We start from the raw sequence: 12468 nt of genomic DNA on the forward strand, positions 1-12468 counted from the left end.
ACACACGTTCGAATTAACTCGCGATTTGTGTATTGCCGATGGGAGAGGCCGACGGCCAACTGCGCCACAAATTGTTGAAGAAGTTACTGTTGCTGCACTGGACACCATGTGCCATCTACAAGCAGTGCACCGGAAAGCCCTGTGAATAGTTGTCAAATGAGATGCCTAGTGCAGTTTGAGGTTGTCATGGATGGAAATGGTCGTCCACTGAGCAATTTTTGTAACCTGAAACGTGAGCGTGGTACGCGGGTAACAAATGTTACCTCTCTTGTAAAAATTAAAATATGTTCATCTCAGTGATTTATTCGTTATTTCTCTTTCGCATGTTCTCAAAAATGTTTCGACCAAGTTTGGTTATCCGGCAATCACTCGTTTGTCAAGGGGGTCCTCTCAAGTAGAGAAAGTCTAATTATAATCGCCCTGCATGAGGGAAGTAGTAACAGTTGTTGTTGTAAATAAGTTATACACAACTGCAACCAGTCACTTTTTTTCAATAGTAATGCTTTATTACATGAACCGGTTTTCGAACCCTTTCAGGTTCATCTTCAGATGATTTCGGGAGGATCCGGGAAGTTACATCATTACTGGTAGTAGCATAATGCTGGGTGCTTGTCCGTTGCAGAAAGATGGGTCACACTTTAATGTATCGCCATGACTATAGCTTATCTGTCGATATGGATGTAAATTTAGTTTTTACTTACTGCGACAGTATAGGCGGCTTTCTTCGTATCTGTCTGCCTCCATTTTGATGTCCAGAACACTTTCACACGAACTATATTAGTTCACACTTTACCAGCATCCAGCATGCGCTTTACAACTGTTGCTTGTAACAAAGATCTTGACAGAGAGATATGGCATAAGCCTACTTTGTACAGAGATGTAATTTGTTGTTATTTACATGTGTTAAAGTCGATATAAGGGCAAGTTTTTTATCAGAATGGCGATAACATGAGAGCACTAGATAACATAATAATAAGTTACTACAAGAACTTTTTTGTAATAGCAATTATCATGTTTGGCATTAACATGAATCCCAAGGAATCAATAATACAGAGTTATTGTATCTGCAGTGAGGTGCAGCTGTCTGTATGACTAGGACCTGTATATTTAAATTAATAACAAATCATCAGGTGAACTGTTGGCTTATTTCTGTTGTTATGTGAACGTGATCTGGAGTATTATCAAGAGCAGATTCTGTTTATATTAGCTAAAGGTATATGTATAAGAGTTATAGTGATTGTAATGAATTAAAGCTGTTTGTATGGCTGTACATTTAATATTTTAAAAATCATGAACAAAAATTCCTTAACTGTTGACTTATTTTTATTCTAACATTAGAGTGATCTGGGATATTGGTAAAGGCAGCTTCTGTTCGTTCCAGCTAGAACTAATATGTATAAAGTACTGATTTATGTTAGCAATGGAGGGCTTTAACATTTAGAGATATGGTACATGTCTTAGTCTGTGGTAGTATATTACATTGACACCGGTGTGGTTAGGATGTAAGGAGAAGGACGGGGTGGGTCATTGGGAGGGGGGGGGGGTTGGGGAGCCGGTGTAGGGTTCGTTGGGTGGTTACTTGTTTTGAACTAGTAGATCTTCAAAGTTCTGAAGGAAAAATTTGTTTCTCAGTTCAGTTTGATCATTGAGTAGATAGTCAGGTACTGTATTTGTGTAGACAAATATTTCAATTTCTTCAAGAAGGTCAAGTATTGTGCCTTTGTTGGCTAAATGTAGTATTCGGAGATTCTGTTCTATGTTGTTTGCAGAATGACTGTGTTGGGCAAGATGTGAGGCAAAGCTGGACTTGTGCAGGTTGTTAAGACAGAGTTCATCCATGTGTTCCTTAAATCTTGTTGCGAAGCTTCTACCAGTTCTTCCAATGTAGAAGCTTGGACATGAGTTGCAAGTGAGCTTGTACACACCTGACTTTTGATATTGTTGTATAGTGGTTTTGGTGCCGTGTATGATTTTATTTTGTACTTTGTTGTTGGTGAAGAAACTTATTTTTATGTTGTATGTCTTGAAGAGGTTGGCAATTTGGTGAGAAATCTTCCCTAGGAAAGGCAGGCTAACGAATGTGGTTTTCTTGTTTGTGGGTGGTTGTTCAGCACTTGGTTGATTTAGTTTTGCTGTATGGATTAGTTTATCTATTATTGGAGGGTTGTACCCATTGGTGGAGGCAATTGATTTAATAATTTCTGTTTCTTTTTGTCTTTCATTTGTGTCCACTGGGATTTTAAGCATGCGATTAACCATTGTTCTGAAGAATGCTTTTTTTATGTTGGTCTGGATGGCAAGAGGATTTGTGTATGGTAACATTGGTGGTTGTTGGCTTTCTGAAAATTTGAAATTTATGCTTCTGATTTTTATTTGAGATTGTTAGATCAAGATAATTAATGCCTTCTGGTGTTTCATGTTCTACTGTGAATTGGATTTTATTGTATATTTTATTAAGTTCTTTGGCTAGATTATCTATTTCTTCTGTTGCTCCATTGAACAGAATGAGTGTCATCAACATAGCGTTTGTAATAAAGCAGCTTATCTTTTAGTTGGGTTTGGGACCTGAAAAAGTTGTTTTCAATGTTATTGATAAATATGTCTGCTAGCAAGCCTGCAGAACTAATACCCATTGCCAGTCCATCTTCTTGAATGTAAAACTTGTTGTTGAACAGGAAGTAGTTGTGTGACAATATGAGTTCCAGGATCTCTATGAGTTCATAGATTTCAGCTCTCCCCATTGTCCCATGTTTCAGTAAGTTATTCCTTATTAAACTAATTGTTTCCTTGACAGGTATGTTTGTATATAGGTTTACTATGTCAAGAGATGCAAATTTAGTTGTGACTGGGATGGGGATACCTTTTATACTATTGATGAGCTCATAACTGTTTTTAATGGAGTAGTTATTTTCAAATACATATGCCTTGCGGATAATATCATTAAGTTTTTTGGTGATTTTATAGCTTGGGCTATTTATAGAGTTCACAATGGGACGTATCGGACATTCTGGTTTGTGGATCTTAGGCTGTGATCTCAGTTTTGGTGCTGAAGGATTCATTACTATACAGTGCTTTGCATCTAATGGTGTCAACAAGAAGTTGCAGTTTTTAAGTAACTTTTTAATTTTGTCATGGAATTTGGGAGTAGGGTCATATGCTGTTTCCTTTATATTATTCTTGCTAAAGAATTCACAAGTTTTGCTAATATAGTCTGATTCATACATGACAACAGCTGTGTTACCTTTGTCTGCTCTGACAATGAGGGCATTTTCAACTGAAAGTTTCTTATTTACGTCACATAATATCTTATGTTCGGTATTCATCTTATTGTACATTTTGTTCTGGTGAATGTTTCTCAGAATGATGTTGTTTGCCTTATGAGTTACAGCATTTTGTTCATTGTGTTTTAGTTTAGCTGCTGTACATGCAATTTTTGTGTTAACTATGAGGTCTTTAATGTTGCTTTTATTTAGTGAGGGGGCAATGTTGTGCTTAAGACCCTACTCAATGATCAAACTGAACTGAGAAACAAATTTTTCCTTCAGAACTTTGAAGATCTACTAGTTCAAAACAAGTAACCACCCAACGAACCCTACACCGGCTCCCCAACCCCCCCCCCAATCCCAATGACCCACCCCCTCCCTCTCCTTACATCCTAACCACAATGGTGGCAATGTAATATACTACCCCAGAATAAGACATGTACCATATCTCTAAATGTTAAAGCCCTCCATTGCTAACATAAATCAGTACTTTATACATATTAATTCTAGCTGGAACGAACAGAAGCTGCCTTTACCAATATCCCAGATCACTCTAATGTTAGAATAAAAATAAGTCAACAGTTAAGGAATTTTTGTTCATGATTTTTAAAATATTAAATGTACAGCCATACAAACAGCTTTAATTCATTACAGTCACTATAACTCTTATACATATACCTTTAGCTAATATAAACAGAATCTGCTCTTGATAATACTCCAGATCACGTTCACATAACAACAGAAATAAGCCAACAGTTCACCTGATGATTTGTTATTAATTTAAATATACAGGTCCTAGTCATACAGACAGCTGCACCTCACTGCAGATACAATAACTCTGTATTATTGATTCCTTGGGATTCATGTTAATGCCAAACATGATAATTGCTATTACAAAAAAGTTCTTGTAGTAACTTATTATTATGTTATCTAGTGCTCTCATGTTATCGCCATTCTGATAAAAAACTTGCCCTTATATCGACTTTAACACATGTAAATAACAACAAATTACATCTCTGTACAAAGTAGGCTTATGCCATATCTCTCTGTCAAGATCTTTGTTACAAGCAACAGTTGTAAAGCGCATGCTGGATGCTGGTAAAGTGTCACCGTCAAAGTGTAAACTAATGTAGATCGTTTGAAAGTGTTCTGGACATCAAAATGGAGGCAGACAGACACGAAAAAAGCCGCCTATACTGTCGCAGTAAGTAAAAACTAAATTTACATCCATATCGACAGATAAGCTATAGTCATGGCGATACATTAAAGTGTGACCCATCTTTCTGCAACGGACCAGCACCCAGCATTATGCTACTACCAGTAATGATGTAACTTCCCGGATCCTCCCGAAATTATCTGAAGATGAACCTGAAAGGGTTCGAAAACCGGTTCATGTAATAAAGCATTATTATTGAAAAAAAGTGACTGGTTGCAGTTGTGTATAACTTATTTACATTAATATACAGTCACGGTTCTAAAATATCCGTAATGGATAAGCATAAACAGCTGTTGTTGTTGTTGTTGTCTTCAGTCCAGAGGCTGGTTTGATGCAGCTCTCCATGCTACTCTATCCTGTGCAAGCTTCTTCATCTCCCAGTACCTACTGCAGTCTACATCCTTCTGTATCTGTTGTGTGTATTCATCTCTTGGTCTCCCTCTACGATTTTTACCCTCCACGCTGCCCTCCAATACTATATTTGTGATTCCTTGATGCCTCAAAACATGTCCTACCAACCGATCCCTTCTTCTAGTCAAGTTGTGCCACAAACTCCTCTTCTCCCCAATTCTATTCAATACCTCCTCATTAGTTATGTGATCTACCCATCTAATCTTCTTTCATTCTTATGTAGCATCACATTTCGAAAGCTTATATTCTCTTCTTGTCCAAACTATTTATCGTCCACATTTCACTTCCATACATGGCTATACTCCATACAAATACTTTCAGAAACGGCTTCCTGACATTTAAATCAATACTCGATGTTAACAAATTTCTCTTCTTCAGAAACGCCTTCCTTGCCATTGCCAGTCTACATTTCATATCGTCTCTACTTCGACCATCATCAAATTATTTTGCTCCCCAAATAGCAAAACTCCTTTACGACTTTAAGTGGCACATTTACTAATCTAATTCCCTCAGCATCACCTGAGTTAACTCGACTACATTCCATTATCCTCGTTTTGCTTTTGTTGATGTTCATCTTATACCCTCATTTCAAGACACTGTCCATTCCGTTCAACTGCTCTTACAAGTCCTTTGCTGTCTCTGAGAGAATTACAATGTCATCGGCGAACCTCAAAGTTTTTATTTCTTCTCCATGGATTTTAATACCTACTCCGAATTTTTCTTTTGTTTCCTTTACTGCTTGCTCAATTTACAGATTGAATAACATCGTGGAGAGGCTACAACCCTGTCTCACTCCCTTCCCGACCAATGCTTCCCTTTCATGTCCGTCGACTCTTATAACTGCCATCTGGTTTCTGTACAAATTGTAAATAGCCTTTCGCTCCCTGTGTTTTACCCATGCCACCTTCAGAATTTGAAAGAGATAAATAATTTTTTGCAGAGAAATATATTGGTTTTATGAGCTAATTTGCGATCCAAATAATAGATTCGACTTAGAGAATAAATAAACAGTTGGTTGAAGGAAATCATTGTTCCAGAAAGACTGTATTTATGTAGGTTTTTTTTTTTAATTTTCTGCCAGTTTCATCACATGACTATCGTGTGCATATGATCGATCGGAGATAATGTGCTATTCGGCCTTATGTTACGTCAAAACAGTTCGTTGCAAGATCGGAAACATAATATGGGATTAATATGCTATTCGGTCTTGGGTCAAAACAGTCCATTGCAAGATCGGAGAATGTATTATGTCGGATCATACGTAGTTTATAGACTGAAAATGGCATGCGGTAGACATTGTGCGATAGCTGAAAATAAAATACAGTTGTGTAGGACTGTGCACACAAGCATCAAGATATCTGTTGGAATAAGCAAATAGTACAATAAAGTGCTGTAGGATGTAAGTAACGTTGACGGGATTCCTCGTGCTGACGAGTAGTCTAAAGGGGAGAGTTTCGCATGGATTTTTAGCGATGCATGCAGGAGTAGGCCTACTAAATTCATTAGATTCATTGTCTTCTTCTTGTGTGTGTGTGTGAGTGTGTGTGTTTGTGTGTTAGGAGGAGGGGCACACATTTTTATGTGCGACATTTTAAGACCGCTGACCTGCTTTAGAGAATATTTGACGCCAGATGCAGCAGTTGTTCCAGGAAACTCGTCGCCATTGCGGGCCGTCACATTTTAGTCTAAGAGAGTCGGACTTAAGTGCCCGCGGCCACGCCAGCAAGGCGCGCGGCGCCCCATATTTCGCCTCCCGCGCACTGGCCCTGCAGTGCAGCCACAGTGCGGAGGCGAGGAATGAAAGCCGCATCGGAAAGGTCGCGAGTGGCGCTCGGCAGCCAGAGGGGGCAGCTAAACGTTTATTCCGACGGCGCGCATCTGGCGCCGGTCTCTGCAGCGGCGGCGGCGGCGGCGGCCATCAATTCGCATTAGTGTCGCCGCAGCCGCCGGCGCAGCCGCGAAATTGCCGCGAAGGCCGGCGCTGGGGCCGAGGGGTGCGGGCCGCGTGTTACGGCGCCGGGCTGTTGGTCGCGCCCGCGGCTGCGGCCGTCCAGGCAGACTTGCCCTGCCCTGCGCTGCCCTGCACTGTAAGGCCCGTGTTTCGGCGCTCGAGAGGGCGAAGTCGGGCGCGCAGCCGAGGCGCCCGCGGAAGTACTCTCGACCGCGCTCTCCACTCCTCATGTAGCGGCAAACTACTTCCTGCTGCCCCACTGAAAAAGTTCCGCCCGCGTTCTGCAGGTCGTAAAGTGCCGTTAATCGTATGAAGGAACCTTCCGCGGTGCTCTTGACGGCCGCCTCCTAGCTCTTGCCCCCTGCGGCACTCTCTAGCTCTCGGGTACACAATGTGTGGTTGCACAGTTGGGTGAATACTATCGCAAGAAAAATAAAGTTAAACGTATAGCCTTTCTTAATAAGGCCTAGCAGCAACAGCAGCTTATACTTCGCGTACTCTCTTGTGTTCTTCACGTCGAATACTGATCTGATGCGGTGCCCCACGCTAGTTTATCGTGCGAGGCTCTTCGCCTTGCTTAGTTAGTACAGCCTACGCCCACGTCACTCCGCTTACTATAGTCAGGTCCAGACCTCCTTCTACAGTTCCCCTCCCTCCCCTCACACATGCACGCAGTTCCCTCCACTACTGGTTGGTTCCTTGATGAGGGGGAGGGCAGGGCGTGGTAAGGGACCAAACAACACAAACGAGGTCATCATCGCTCCATCCAAGAGTGAGGCGTCCACAAGTAAAGACGTCCACCAAAAGCCTTTTCTGATCAAGCCGGGAGATTCAAAAAAGTACGAGCGAGAAGGCTAAAAACGAAGTGTAAGTCTTTCGTACTAACACTGAACTCCGCCTCAAACAGGCAATGAAGGCCCAACGGTACCGACCGGCCGCCGTGTCACCCTCAGACCACAGACGTCACTGGATGCGGATATGGAGAGGCATATGACCAGTACACCGCTTTCGCAGCCCTATGTCAGTTTACGAGACCGGAGCCGCTACTTCTCAGTCAAGTAGCTTCTCAGTTTGCCTCACAAGGGCTGAATGCACCCCGCTTGCGATCAGCGCTCGGCAGAACGGATCGTCACCCACTCAAGTGCTAGCCAAAAAAAAAAAAACGTTCAAATGTGTGTGAAATCTTATGGGACTTAACTGCTAAGGTCATCAGTCCCTAAGCTTACACACTACTTAACCTAAATTATTCTAAGGACAAACACACACACACCCATGCCCGAGGGAGGACTCGAACCTCCGCCTGGACCAGCCGCACAGTCCATGACTGCAGCGCCCAGACCACTCGGCTAATCCCGCACGGACAAGTGCTAGCCCAGACCGACAGCGCTTAACTTCGGTGAACTGGCGGGAAGCGATGGTAGCACTGCGGCAAGGCCGTGGTCGCATTTCTTGTACTGTCAATAATAAAAGCAAGATGAAGGAAATAGGGGAGTCAGCAGGTTCTGCGTGACACTGAAAACATTCCATCCACAGCTGCCGCACACCTCATCCAATACAGTCCACTATTCAACAGAGTGCGACACCTACAATATAACATCGGGTTCGGCAGAAATGAAGCAGATCTAAACTACAAGCGATTAAGACAGAGTAAATGAGAGATGAAAGACTAGCTTGGTCAAGGAGGTAAGGTTGGGGAACCCACAGATCTAGCGTACAGCGGAAGACGCCCCATCCCCAACAACCCTGTCCCTACTTCGGATGTAGATTAAAACCTTATAACTGAAAATAAAAACAATTTTCGTTGAGAAAACTGAGAAGTCCGCCAGTATTAGAGGCAATGAGTCCTAAACTTCATGCTTCCCTCCATTACTAAATCATATGACTTACCGTAGGCGATAGGTTAACCAAAGCTTTTACAGTTTTTCTAAATGTTGGAGTAAACTTTTGACAATATCGAATGGATTACGCTCTGTGAAATTCTGAAGATAGCAGCGGTAAAATGCAGGGGCCAAAAGGTTCCATCCAACTTGTACAGAGACCAAATGGCGGTTATAAGAATCGAATGTCATGAAAGAGAAGCAGTGGTTGAGAAGGAACTGAGACAAGGTTGTAGCCTATTGTCTATGATCTTTAGCCCGTACACTGGGTCAGCACTAAAGTAAACCAAAGAAAAATCTTCAGTAGTTAGTAAAGTTCAGTGCGAAAAAATAAAAAAACTGAGGTTTGTCAATGACACTGTAATTCTGTCAGACACAGCAAAGGAACTGGAAGAGCTGTTGAACGGAATGAAAAGCGTCTTGAAAGGAGGACATAAGGCGAACAGCAACAAAAGTAAAACAAGGATAACTGAATGTAGACGAATGAAATCAGGCAACGCTGCGAGAATTGGGCTTGGAAATGAGGCACTAAAAGTACGAGTAGTACATCAGTTTTGCTCTTTCGGCAGTAATACGAGGTGCATTCAAGTTCTAAGGCCTCCGATTTTTTTTTCTAATTAACTACTCACCCGAAATCGATGAAACTGGCGTTACTTCTCGACGTAATCGCCCTGCAGACGTACACATTTTTCACAACGCTGACACCATGATTCCATGGCAGCGGCGAAGGCTTCTTTAGGAGTCTGTTTTGACCACTGGAAAATCGCTGAGGCAATAGCAGCACGGCAGGTGAATGTGCGGCCACGGAGAGTGTCTTTCATTGTTGGAAAAAGCCAAAAGGCACTAGGAGCCAGGTCAGGTGAGTAGGGAGCATGAGGAATCACTTCAAAGTTGTTATCACGAAGAAACTGTTGCGTAACGTTAGCTCGAAGTGCGGGTGCGTTGTCTTGGTGAAACAGCACACGCGCAGCCCTTCCCGGACGTTTTTGTTGCAGTGCAGGAAGGAATTTGTTCTTCAAAACATTTTCGTAGGATGCACCTGTTACCGTAGTGCCCTTTGGAACGCAATGGGTAAGGATTACGCCCTCGCTGTCCCAGAACATGGACACCATAATTTTTTCAGCACTGGCGGTTACCCGAAATTTTTTTGGTGGCGGTGAATCTGTGTGCTTCCATTGAGCTGACTGGCGCTTTGTTTCTGGATTGAAAAATAGCATCCACGTCTGATCTATTGTCACAGCCGACGAAAAGAAAGTCCCATTCGTGCTGTCATTGCGCGTCAACATTGCTTGGCAACATGCCACACGGGCAGCCATGTGGTCGTCCGTCAGCATTCGTGGCACCCACCTGGATGACACTTTTGGCATTTTCAGGTCGTCATGCAGGATTGTGTGCACAGAACCCACAGAAATGCCAACTCTGTAGGCGATCTGTTCAACAGTCATTCGGCGATCCCCCAAAACAATTCTCTCCACTTTCTCGATCATGTCGTCAGACCGGCTTGTGCGAGCCCGAGGTTGTTTCGGTTTGTTGTCACACGATGTTCTGCCTTCATTAAACTGTCGCACCCACGAACGCACTTTCGACACATCCATAACTCCATCACCACATGTCTCCTTCAACTGTCGATGAATTTCAATTGGTTTCACACCACGCAAATTCAGAAATCGAATGATTACATGCTGTTCAAGTAAGGAAAACGTCGCCATTTTAAGTATTGAAAACAGTTCTCATTCTCGCCGCTGGCGGTAAAATTCCATCTGCCATACGGTGCTGCCATCTCTGGGACGTATTGACAATGAACGCGGCCTCATTTTAAAACAATGCGCATGTTTCTATCTCTTTCCAGTCCGGAGAAAAAAAATTGGAGACCTTAGAACTTGAATGCACTTCGTATGACTGATGATGGTCGATGAAGAGAGAATATAAAACATAGATTGGCAATGGCAAGAAACGCGTTTCTGAAGAAGAGAAATTTCTTAACATCGAATATAAATTTAAGTGATAGGAAGTATTTTCTGAAGGCATTTGTCTAGAGTATAGCCTTATACAGAAGTTCAGACTAGAAGAGAGCAGAAGTTTTTGTTATAGGTGTCCTACACAAGAATGCAGGAAATTGCATTCATAGATTGCGTAATTAATAAGGAATTACTGAGTAGAATCGGGAAGAAAGAAATCTATGTGATAACTAAGCTTCTTTCATCAAGAGTGATACTTTTTTAAAAAATTGAAAAAATGAACCACTCAACGTATCGGAGTAAATTGTGAGTTATTTTGAAGCTTAGACATTGTAGTTATATTCTGAGCAAAATATCGTTCTAAAGACCACGGCGGCTCTGAGTACACTGACGCACACAGCAGCTCCAGTTGTCAGTCACTGTGTCCAACGGTAGTGGCGTTACGTCTGAGATAGCCCGACGTATGTTCGCCTCCATACGTTCCAAAGTTTTTGGCTTGTCAGCATAGACATGGACTTCAATGTAGGCCAAAAGAAAAAAGTCGCACGACGATGGTAGCAAATTCACACATCCACGTCGTGTGATAAACCGGTCGCCAAACTTCTCCTTCGGCGAATCGTGCTTAGCGCCATCCGCCTGGACTTGTTTTCAGTATCTGAGGTCTCAAGTTATGGCCACAGAAATTCGCGCAACGTGGATCTGTGGAGACTACCATAAACGGTAGTGGTTTTTCTCCCATCATCTTATGAACGCAGTTTGTACCTTGAAAACACCACCATGCAGTGAATAAGACTCAGTGACAACGCGATCGGACTTGAAACTAGCAACTGGCGACGAAAAGTTGCACAAAGCCTACATTGCCTAAAGAACCTTAAAACATGAGGTTTCGTACTGAATGCGATGATTTGCAATTACGTCGTCTCGTCCACGAAATATCTCGGAGACCTGCATCAATTTAGCTGGATTTCTGAAAGTCTTTTACAAAGTATTAATTACTAGTGGGGCACGCACGTGCGGTGTAGCCAGTGATTAAATGTAACATAACTTTAAGAAACACCCCTCCCCATGAAAACACGTTCAAATGCTCAAACACAGAGGCATGACTATGAACAAACATCGAATCTGAGTATTACCAACCCTTCTGAACACCAGTTTTCATAATCACAAATGAGTAGTCGAGTCGCGACTGGGGAAAGCTGCTTATAAATCGATTGAATTTACAGACGCCTAGTACAAAGATAAGTTTAGAAGCGTTCTGAGGCAACTGTACACGTGAACGACGCAGTATTCTGCCCGCGAATTGTTAAAGAACAACGCGGAAAGACGCTATTTTACCCAGCTTGAACAATATCGTGGAACCTAATCGTAAGAATGGAACCTAAATGCTCGCGCGTCTCACCATTACACCGAAGATTGCTGGTCGAATGCGTCCACGTTAAACGTAAGATAAAGGCCTGAACCACTGCTTGCTTCAGCGTGACTACGCGAGAGCACCTTTTCCTTCAGAGTATTATGGAACCCAAAATTCTGTCGCCTAGTGTTCTCATTGGCAGGTTCAAGTAAAAGCTTTTGGCCTTGGAATGAAATAAACTAGCGCTCGTTCTTTTGGCAAGTGTCAGTCCCACACGCGTTCAATGGCGGCTCGCGATTGACTGGGACAAACAAACTGACTTAACGCTGAGCGCGGTGCGGTACTGTCATGAATGGAATAGGCTTGTTACCATTTGATCGCGTTTCAATATATACAATTTAAGTTCTTCGCTATTGAAAATAAAACTATAATTATCTACTC

At 42.4% G+C, this 12468-nt stretch overlaps 1 protein-coding gene across 1 annotated transcript in view; it reads left to right on the plus strand.

Moving 5' to 3' along the window:
- The window catches only part of LOC126195118 (clumping factor B-like), a 526604-nt gene that overhangs the window by 374340 nt on the left and 139796 nt on the right, over positions 1-12468 (plus strand). The gene's annotated exons all lie outside the window — the stretch shown is intronic.

This window comes from Schistocerca nitens, chromosome 7 (genome assembly GCF_023898315.1).
Source record: "Schistocerca nitens isolate TAMUIC-IGC-003100 chromosome 7, iqSchNite1.1, whole genome shotgun sequence".
In the NCBI taxonomy this organism is placed as follows: Eukaryota; Metazoa; Arthropoda; class Insecta; order Orthoptera; family Acrididae; genus Schistocerca; species Schistocerca nitens.